Source organism: Arvicanthis niloticus, unplaced genomic scaffold (assembly GCF_011762505.2).
Source record: "Arvicanthis niloticus isolate mArvNil1 unplaced genomic scaffold, mArvNil1.pat.X pat_scaffold_78_arrow_ctg1, whole genome shotgun sequence".
NCBI lineage: Eukaryota > Metazoa > Chordata > Mammalia > Rodentia > Muridae > Arvicanthis > Arvicanthis niloticus.
Window position 1 is genome coordinate 2598 of NW_023046387.1, and position 11304 is coordinate 13901.

At 43.5% G+C, this 11304-nt stretch overlaps 1 pseudogene; it reads right to left on the reverse strand.

The window, feature by feature from the left end:
* Positions 1-927: 927 nt before the first annotated feature.
* Positions 928-6930, reverse strand: LOC143433958 (disks large homolog 5-like; annotated as a pseudogene).
* Positions 6931-11304: the final 4374 nt, after the last annotated feature.

Below are 11304 nucleotides of genomic sequence, written 5' to 3' on the forward strand. Positions count from 1 at the left end.
TTGGGGACTAAAAAAAATTTAGTAACTATGCAGACTAGTATGAGACAGTTGGAGAAATTTTTCTCTTGAAGCCTCACATCTCTCACCCAAATTCTCAGCCTGAGAGAAGCCTTTCAGACATCCCCTGTTCATCCAGTCAACTCCAGAATACAAGCTCCAGGAAAGAACTCTAGCAACAGTGGCAGAAACCAGGACTGACAGCTGCTTTCAGGCTCTGTTAGTGGACCCAAGATCTCGGTAGGTTAAGAGACCATCTGCAATGCAAGGGTTGAGGGAGAGAGAAAGATACAAGACCCCAACCACCTCTTTTTTTTAAAAAATAATTTTTTGTAGATACTTTATTACATTTAAATGTTATCCTCTTCTTCATTGCTGCCACCCAGAAACCCTCTATCCCATTGCCCCTCCTCCTACTTCAATTAGGGATACCCTCTACTGAGCCCCCTAAATACATCTAGCTGCCCTTGAATTCTCTCACACTGGGCATGCACCCTTTGGAACAAAGACCTCGTCTCCCACCTATGTCTCACAAGGCCATCTCCCCTACATATGCAGCTGGAGCCATGGGTACAAAGCTAACAAGCTACAGGCGCTGACTTCATCACTCAATGTTTTGTGCCACTACAAAGGAGGCAGCCACATAGAGCCCATCTAGAATAATTGCAAGTTGGTATGTAATGTGTGTTCACCCTATCTATCTTAACGAATTGTAGCTTGTAGTTGAGTCAGAGGGTTTGCTTGCCAATCTTCCAGCTTCTTGAAAGAGCCTAACTCCACAGAAAGTCTTGTAAATGTCCCTGTAATGAACAACTGGATAAGACATAGGAGAGTGCCTGGACAAGTTGGAGGATGGTTTTCTGAGCTTGACTGTGTTTATGGTGAAACATGAGGGCAAACCTGCCCCTGGTCATCCTTAGTGCATCCTACCTGCTGCTGCTTGGTGTATTTGTCATATATGTTCATGCTGGCCTCCACACCCAGCCTCTTTGTTTCCTTAGAACCCATCCAGTGTAATCTGCTCCCTAAGCACCTGCCTGTTCTTGTTCCATAGGATTTTTACTTGAGTCTTCATAAGAAGAGATTCTGTAAGGAGGTGACAGTTCCTGATGCTGAAGCACAGAGAAGAAATGGTGATTCCTAGGCAGCATCCATCTTCCTCCCGCTTCTCCAAGTACCGTCTTTTCTCATGATGGGCCCTGATCCCCAGACAGCCCCAGACTACAGACCAGAGTAGCCATGGGACCTCACATATAGGAATTTCAAATTCAGAAGACAGCAACATTCCAGAAGACTCTAGGTACTTCTGAAAATCCTGACACCAACAGGGACTCATGTATCTCCCAGAAGAGGACATGGGCCACACAACTGCATATATGTCATTGGTATTAGAAAACTACCTGTAGGTAGAGACAGTGTAAGCCTTCTCTAGGAGAGAACAGACCCAACAGGTCACATCTTTCTATGTGTCTCATGCAAACCAGGTCTATAAATGTGTTTTCAGTGCCCCAGAGACTCAAGGTAGATTGATGTCTCCATTAAGGTGCACACCTTTTCTATCTAGAGGACACTCTGTTGGGAAGGACAATGATTTGGAGGGGCTCACAGACTCATCACACTTGATCAAAATGAGTCCAAGAGGTAACAATCCTAGAGCCTTTCTTTGAGCGAGGCAAGCTTCCCGTTTGAGAGGCAAAAAGTATGGAACCAGTGTATTTAATTTTGGGATTTGTTTCAAAGACAATGATGTCCAGACACATTCTGTGTCTACAGCTGGGCAAAACTACAGTGTTAGTCACACACCAGTTAGTCACTCACCAGTAAAGCTGATTTTCTTTAGTCAGCTATTGGCACTTTTACAAGGCCTCACTGATCTGCTGAGGAATTTTCTTGAGATAGGTCATCACCTCGTGGTGTTGCATCTCCAGCATCATGGTCTCAAAGTTGAACCTGTGGGAGGGCATGCTCCATGGAGCAAATAAGACCTGAACTAAGGATTCAAGGATTATATCAATTCAAGTTGAATCGTGGACAACCCCAGCTCACATATGCCACATCCTGGCTCCTTTGTACTGGGTCCTCTTGGTGCTTATTAAACTTGTCAAACTTGGTTTGGGCCCAGTAGAGCTAGGAAATAAAAGAACAAAGCTGACCTGCTTTAGCTCCCTGAGGGGGCTTGAAGAAATAGATTAGGTCTCCAAGAACTTTCCAAGAGCCTGTGCCACGGGCCTGGGTCCAACTTAAAGCCATAATAACTCTTTTTCTGTTTATTGACAAGAATTTTTAAATCCTTGTGTCTATTGCTACATTAATACCAGAGAACATATTCAGAATTTACCGGGAAATAGGTATTATGACATATATCAGGAGTTTCCAATGACCATTAGAAGTGAGCAGAGAGGTCACGTGCTCTGCTGCTAAAAGTGAAGCTCCAAGGTCTCCTCACTATCATTACCTGAAAAGTGAGTCAGGTAAATCCTCAGGCCCCATCACATTACACAGACTCCTTGGATCTTAAATGAATACACAAAACACTCTCTCTCTCTCTCTCTCTCTCTCTCTCTCTCTCTCTCTCTCTCTTCTCTCGCACACTGCACACGCACATGCACACACACACACACTCAGAATCCCAAATAAACACAGTGATCTGGCAGTATCTCAGTGTATTATGAACAGATGACTTGCAGCAAATCCAGTCACTGAGGGGCAGCATGTAGAACCAGGTCCTTTAGGCTCTTGACAAGACTTAATGACCCCAAGCACCTCCAGGAAATTACAAAAATGATTGACCATAAACACACAGTAGCTAGTCTCTCCCACAAAGCAACAGCAGTCCAGGCTCTCAAAATGACTGATGAGAGCTCACCCAGTACTACCTTTAATTGAGACTGTGATTCATGCCAAGGGCTCTGATTTACATTGGAGGAACTAAAATGGCCCATGACCCCATCTCATTCTTATCTGAACTTCAAGTTCTGTGTCGAATATCCAATCAGCAAAATGAATTTGGACATGAGAACAACCTGAAGTTGTAGCCTCCTATGATATGTGGAAATCTGGGCTCAACAGAGAAGGCTCAAGATAGTCAGCTGAGAACTGGGCATAATGACTACCTGTTTTTCAAATCCTTGTCAGTATAATGTGCCAGGATACCCCAGAGTTCGTCTCTCTCATTCTTCATCTTCTCAAAGTCATTTTTGAGCTTCTCCAACCTCTTCACTCTCTGCTCCTGCTCACTGATGGTGAAGGCTTGGGAGGACTCTTTCCCAACAGACCCTTCAGGTAGATAAACAAAAGTAAACTTGTAGGGAAAATAGGACAGGGAAAAAAGAAACCATGCTGAGTCCCACACAGAAACCTGAAGAGGGAATTCTAGAGGACACAGTGAATCCCTGAAAGAGCAGGAAAGCTCTGGACTCCACACCTATGTCCCTGCTCCCAACAACCATCACTAAACATATGGCTCAGTCCCCTACTGCAGTCCCACTAACCCTGAAATGCTTAAGCTTTCCCAGTCAAGAAGAAATTGAGGACATTTCAGCTTCTATTGACATGGAGTCTGTACTGCTTAGCCCAAACATATTGACCATAAAACCAGAACCAACATCTCCCACAAGCCAACACCTCTCCATGCCTCTTAGATGCATGATGAGAGATCATACCACTAGTCACTTACCCCAGACTGTGATCAGCCCACATCACTTGTGTTCATCATGAGCATCCAAGGAGTAGTCCATTTTAACATAGCTGAATTTATGACCACAAAGATACAGCATTGATGTGGTTTTCAGCAGGAATTTGGGATCCATAAAGTGTGTCACACTATCCACATCATAAGCACAATTCCTTTTGTAGCTCTGACTGGTGGGAACTAATAACAAAGCCTAAGACACTTTACATTTGAAGATGTCCATTCCTACCTGATACTTCTACTGTTAAAAGACTGTGAACCACACATGAATACAGACGATTATTATGAGATAAAAATTAGAGATTGCCTTTAATTCATTAAATATATTAATTTTATTCAATACCAGCTTAAAGTGGAGGAGTCAAAGTATACATTATACAGTCTTAGCAAAACAGCAAATTACAGTAACAAAAAAATAATAAATAACAAAACTTCAAATGAAAGAAAGAAAATCATGTACTCAAGGCAATCAAAACTCTAATTAAAACCAAAACACAATAATTAAGCTAAGCAGCATTCCTTGCTGTAGAATTTGCTGCACTAACCTATAGCTGTTGCTGGCCTTGGAAATATAGTACAAAGGCAGTCAGCAATGGTAACAATCTCTTCAAGATGAATGTAGGTGTGCCCCATTGGGTGGGGGTTTGCTGTTGGACAATTTCTTCCAAGGAAAGCATGTGTCATTTACAGACAATACCTCAAAGTCTTTAACATTTGCTTGACTGATCTCTCTGAAATTATTGCTGATGACTCATGAGGACAAGTGAAAATTTACATTTTGAGGCTCCTCCTGGATGACCAGCAGATCTCATGTCCTCAGCACTTCTTTGAAGCCTTCCATACATGCACTCTTGCTGGGCATAGGTCTAGACAAAAATAAAGGCCTTGTAACATATAGGAACCCAAAGAAAGAAGAAATGCAGCCCAAGATTGCCATGGTTATAGGGATGAGATGCAATGGGGTTCACTTGCTTTGCACACCCAGTGCTGCTGGTGAGGAGTTGTGTCTGAGGGAGATCTTGACCTGTTCTGTGTCCTATTTGAGCTTCTGTTGAAGTATTTCAGACCTAGGGGAGGAAGAGACAAAGGCCTGGTGAAGACCTGCCATGTCAGCTATCCAGCAAACACCAGGTATATTCATCAGGACAATCCAGTATGACCTTTGAGCTGAGGTCATCCCCTGTATTCCCAAAAAATTGAAGGGCCAGAGAGCACCTGGGCTGGAAGTTTTTCTCAGTTTTAATAAATGGCTGAAAGTGAATGTGAAGTACACACTGTGCTAGAGTTAAACTAAAATGACACACTTCTTCAATAGTCCATATATAATGATTGAAAAATAACTGTGTAGCAATGTGTGAATAGAGCACTGTATAGCAGCCTTCTAGAAAGCCTAGCCACCATTCAAAGTGAAGGCTGCTATTATATCTGGAGTGCAGGAACCTGCCTGTGTTTCTCTTGGGAGAACCTCAACTGTGAATCCCAGAGAATCCATCCCCCAGGAAATCCATGCTCACTGAAGAGATACTATAATCAGCAAGTGTGTGCGGTATACAAATCTGCCCAAGGGAAAGCATTGAAATGTAAAAGAGATATTAATGAAAAAAGAAACGATACCACTATATTTATAGCTTCTCTAGTATATTTGTGGGGAGACTGTGGACCCCTACTTCTTGTTATTGGCTTGTCCTGCAGGGCAGTAAACAGGGTCCAGGAGATAACCTGAAAGAGAGAATGGGAGGAAAAACAGCAAATGCAAAGGAAGATATTCCTATAGTCTGATCAAATCCTAATTTTTACTTTTTTTCACAGCAGTGGTTATAAACACATAAAGGCAGAATGTGGGAAAGGGGAAGGCGCAGGACTGTAGTTTTCAGGGGGCGTACAGGGTATCAGCTGGGTGAAGGTTCAGGAAACAGGCCACTATGACTGTCTATATTCACTTGTCCTTATCTAAGTTGGTACTATATAACAGGCTACCTATCCACAATGTCTATGACTATCTAGGCTGGAAATTTCCACCAAGACTACTTGTTTACAAGATCTTATAGCCATCTGTTCAGTGTTGTCCACAGAAACCAGGACTTTGTGTTAGCAGGCTAACTTAGACCTATGGCTGATTTTAGACATTCGGTGTATAAGCAAGGCTGCCCCTGACATCTCCTCCCTTCTCCAAGTATAGAAAGACCATGGCAATTCCAATGTTGCAAAGGCAGGGATAGAGGCCTGGCCTCCACTAATAATGGGGGGACCCTGTAATGGCTCTGATCCTCCTGTCATTGTCCAGTGAGGCATGAGGGCCAGACCCATCCCGATGTCTTTTTCCTGGAGAAGGGGATAATTTTGAAATTTAAACCCTATGCAATCAGGCTTGTCCCTCAGGGAACCCAGAAAAGAAAATATTTTTAATTTTTATTTATATTCCTTGCAGTGCTTAGCCTCGCAGGACTATTCAAGAATTTAGATCACAGGTCAGAGGGGGTCTGGGTGGCCCCTCTCTGCTTGGTCTAGGGTTGGGAGTCCCCTCTTTTAGGTTGAGTAGAGAATACCCTGGGATAGTGCAAACAACCCTCGTCCTCTGTGTCTCATGGTCTTCCATGAGCTAACGTATGATAATGTATCTGAATGGTTTGGCTATCAAATTATCTACCTGTTATTTTTCGCAAAGTTATCAGCCTATGTAAGGCCAGAAATCAAAAGGAACAAGTAAAAATATCCCAACTAATGGTCTAAAATGAAAAGAAGTATGGTTAACAGTCATGGAGGGGTTGAAAATTAATTCTTGTACCAGCTCTCATCTTTGTCCCTCATGTTCTCTTTAAAACCATCCCTGTCTTCCATCTATGTAAAAGCAAACATTCGTCTTTAAGGGCTGTACACAGTCTAGACCTGTACACAGTCTTTCTATTGTAAAAGAGAAAATCAAGTCCAATAATGTCCTTTGCATTTTTGGAGGATCACTTCAGACAGCAAAACGAGGGATTTCTACAGATTAATGATGTCAATCTCTAGTCTTTATTATGAAAGACTCTAATTACAAACAGTAAAATGGAAGCCTTGCTTTCTGTCCTGTGAGAGGGCTGGATCTTAGCCTCTCTGAGCAAGGCACCATCGCAGCAGGGGGGGACCTGTGTCTGAGATAATTCCAAAAGTGGCATCCTTAGACACACCTCTCCATACCATAGAGCTGGAAGGTGGTGGTCCCAGGACCAGGAGCTCCTCTGCCTACAGTGATAGGGTAGCATTGATGGCCTGGGAGGTAGAGCAGAGGGAAGGCCCTTGAAGAAGCAGCCAGGAAAGTCACTTCCAGCCTGGGTGCCTGTCCCCCTGACCTGAGGGTTTGAGATGCAGCTGCTCCTCCTGCTGCACCATATGGTAGGCATTGAGAGGAAGAGTGCTGTGTGAAAGTCCCTGAGCCATGGAGGGACCCAGACTGGAGATTCTGGAAGAAGCTTGCTCTCTGAGGCCACTGGATTCTGAAGACCAGCAGATGGCCAGTTATAAGAACCCAGGTGAGATGGCCTCAGTGGTCAGTCAACCAAACCACTGCTTTCCCACCTGACCAGGGAAACCATCCTATGTGATTCTGGGGTGACTGGACTGTTGCCTCTTCCCTCTAGAGCCTCATACACCCTTTTGAGAATGAGAGGGTGGTGTTCAGTTTCTAAGGGTCTTTTAAATAGGACACCAGATCCTTGGAGACAACGTTGGTCATGTGTGCAGCTAGCTGTTGTTGAGCACCCCATTGTGCCCATATCTCACTCTGGTTCCAAGAGTACCATGTCTGCTTCCTGGTTGTTCTGCACATGGGTGGGCCTCTAAACCCAGGATAGGAAGTTGTAATGAACAAGGGAAGGACTGGGAAAGGGAATCTGAGGTCACATGGCAAGATTTGGAAGGGTGGGCTGGGCTAAATATGAATTATTCAGTTTTAAGTGTTGGGCAACATGGGTTCTGTTTGTTTAATAAAGGTTTATTGGGTTGGAAAACTCACATGTGGGTTACGTGGAGCCTAGGTTTGTAGGATAAGACCCATCCTGGGCCACCAACACCCTCCTCCCTCTCCCTAGAGATTTCAGCCTAATGACAAGAAAGCTCATGAGAAAGTACAGTGGGCCGAGTGTGTGTGTCTGACACCTGGAACAGACAGCATTGCCTTCATCCATGTTAAATAAACTGGTTTTTTACAACAGTAACAAAACACAAAAACAATAAAATATGTAAAAACTGTGGAGACAGCCACCATGTTCTTCCTCTCTATGAGTTACTTACCCTTGTAGCAGTGACTTGAGATCAGACAATACCAGGAGCTCTGCTGGGAGGTGACAAAAGATTCAAAGATGCTGGTCAGACAGCTTAACCAAAACAGGAAGTTTCAGATTCAGTGAGAGACCTGGGATTAAGAAACTGTGTCACAGAAGGACTGCAAAACCACATGTAGTTAACTACCCTCTCAGCACACCCACCAATATACATATTGGCACAGACATGCATATCCCCCTTCCCAAAGACACACCAGAAATCATAAGTGAGCAGGAAACAATAAGGAGACCTCAAGACTGGAGAAACCATGAATGTAGAAAAGCTGATGTTTCAAGTGAGACCAGGACTGTGCTATCCATCCCTGGGGACTAAAAATGCTTAGTGAGCAACTTCTTCTGCAGACTAGGTTGAGAGAGTGGAGAAATTTTTCTCTTGAAGCCTAACATCTTTCACCCTAACCTGAGCCAGAGAGAAGCCTTTCTTCACACATCCCTGTTCATCCAGTCAGCTCCTGAATGGAAGCTCCAGGAGAGAACCCTAGGAACACTGACATGAAACAGGACTGACAAGCTGCTTCTCAGGCTCTGTCAATGTGAACCAAGGTCTAGACTGGGTTAAGAGACCATTTTGCAATGCAGGGGAAAAGGGAGAGAAAATATACAAAACGCACAACCCCCAAAAGACAATGAGAACCACTCATTTTGCAATTTCACTGGTCTCCAAGAATTACAAATGCTTCCTACCTGTGACCTCACATGACCCGCTACAAAGCAAATGAGCTGCAGTCCCTGACTACATCACTCAAAGCTCTGTGCTCCAGTCAAGGACGCACACAAAAGGAACCCCTGTAGCATAATGGCATGTGGGTATGTAATGTGTGTTCAGCCTGTCTATCTTAATGAACTGCCAATCAAAATTGCTACTGCTACTTTTTCACATGTGCATCAAACAGCAGGGGTTCCCGTGTTCCTTTGAGAAGAGCCTCAACTGCATGGGGTGAATGTAAGTATAAGATGCTAACCCAGAGTTAACTTCTCTGCTTCTTTCACTAGAATACTGGTAGCCACCACAGCTCTTAGACAAGTGGACAAGCCAGATAGTACATGGTCCAATGCTTGGACAGGTGTAGTACACTGTGATTCCATGGCCTAAAATGTGGGGTTCCACACCCTTTGCAGTAGCTTTTGTTTCATGGGCCTGTAGATGAAAAGGTTTGGAGGTATCTGGAAGTGCTAGTGTTGGAACCAAAATCACCTGTCTTCAAAGCCTCAAAGATGATCTGTGCAGACTCATTCCAGATTAGAGAACCAATGGCCTCATTTGTGCTGGGAAGTTTTGTTAGGAGGTCGTTTATGATTCCTTCTATTTCTATAGGGGTTATTGGACTGTTTAGATAGTTTACTTATCTTGATTTAATTGGGTATGTGGTATCTGTTTATAAAATCATCCATTCATCTAGATTTTCCAGATGTGTTGAGTATAAGCTTTTCTAGTAAGACATGATGAATTTTAATTTTTTGTTTTTGTTGTTATGTCTCCATTTCATTTCAGATTTTGTTAATTTGGGTATGTCTCAGTGCCCTTACTTAGTGTGGCTAAGGGTTAATCTATCCTGTTGATTTTCTCAAGAACCAGCTCTTGCTCTTGTTGACACTTTGTATCTAGCTCTTTGTTTCTATGTGGTTGATTTCAGCTCTGAGTTTGAGTATTTCCTGCTATCTACTCCTCTTAGATAGGTTTGCCTCTTTTTGTCCTAGAGACCTCAGGTGTGCTGTTAAGTTGCTGGGAGATGATGACACCGGACTGATTATGAAAGCACACAGTGCTGTGAATTTTCCCCTTAACACTGCTTTTCTTGTGTCCCAAAATTTTGGGTATGCTGCGTCTTTGTTTTCATTGAATTATAGAAAGATTTTCTTTATTTCTTCACAGTGATGCTGGTTATAACAATCCTTCAGAAAGCAATGTGGAATTCATCATGCAGGGGGAGCAATTGAATTTAGGCTATCCAATGCAAATGTGCCAAGTGAGACCACCACCCTCTCAGTCATCCTTCCTGGTGACTTAGGAAGGATTAGAAAGCACAATTCTTGTTCAGATTTGGTTGATATGATTGGAGTAATTTTTTTTCTCTTGTAGCATCAAATCTCTCACAGCAACCCTCAGCTTGTGAAAACCCTTTCCCATATCCCGGTGTGATGGCTTTTGTATGATATTCCTAGGGAGTTGCACTATTACAAGGTGTGGCCCTGATGGAGTAGCTGTGTCACTGTGGTTGTGGGCTTTAAGACCCTCCTCTTAGCTACCTGAAAGTCAATATTTGAATTGCAGCCTTCAGATGCCGATGTAGAACTGTCAGCTACTCCCACATCATGCCTCCCTTGATGCTTCCATGCCCAGCCTTGATGATAAAATACTAAGACTCTAACCTTTAAGCTAGCCCCCAATTAAATGTCCTTGAACGAATTACCTTGGTCAGGGTTTCAGCTCACAGCACTAAACTCCAATTCATGCAGCCAGCTTCAGAATTCAAGAGCCAGGAATGAACTCTCCAGCAGCACTCACAAAAAACATGACTGACAAGCTGCTATTCAGGCTCTGTCATTGTGTCCCTAGACCTACATAGTGTAGAAGTGACTGACCATCTTGGGATACAAGGAAAAGGAGAAAGAACCAACGACCCCCAAAGACAATAATTAGAACTATTCATTTGGCATTTCCCTTGTCTCTCAACCTTGAAAATTGCTTCCTGCCTGAGATTCCCATAAAGCAAGTGAGCAATGGCCCTTTATTTCCTCCTTGTAAGATCCATGCTACTGTAAAGAGAATATACCGCATGGCATTCCTGTAACTTAGTGGCATGTAGGTGCTTGAAGTGTGATCAGTCTATCTCCCTCATGAACTGCAGATTCATGCAGAGCAGGAGCATTTGCTTACCAAACCTCATGAAAGAGGCCACTTGAATAGAATGTAAATGATTAAATGAAGAATTAAATGAGACATAGGTGAGTAGCAGGATAAGTCTGTGGACAGATACATGGGTTTGTCCATGTTTATGGTTAGACATGAGGGCAATCGGACCCTGATGTCACACCCTACCTGCTGCTGCTTGGCAGAAGATCATAGATCTTCTTGTGGCCTCGCACAGAGCTGCACTGTTCCTCACAGCACACTTGCTGTTCAGTCTGCTCCCCCAGTAGCTTTCTGTTTTTCCACTACATCTTTACTTTGTGCTTCAGCTGAGTACACTCACTCAGGAGACGGCAGTGCCTGCTGCTGAACAAACAACCGAAAACCATGATTTCCTGCCAACTTCAATTTGCCCAACACTCCTTCATGTACCATCCTCCTTGCAA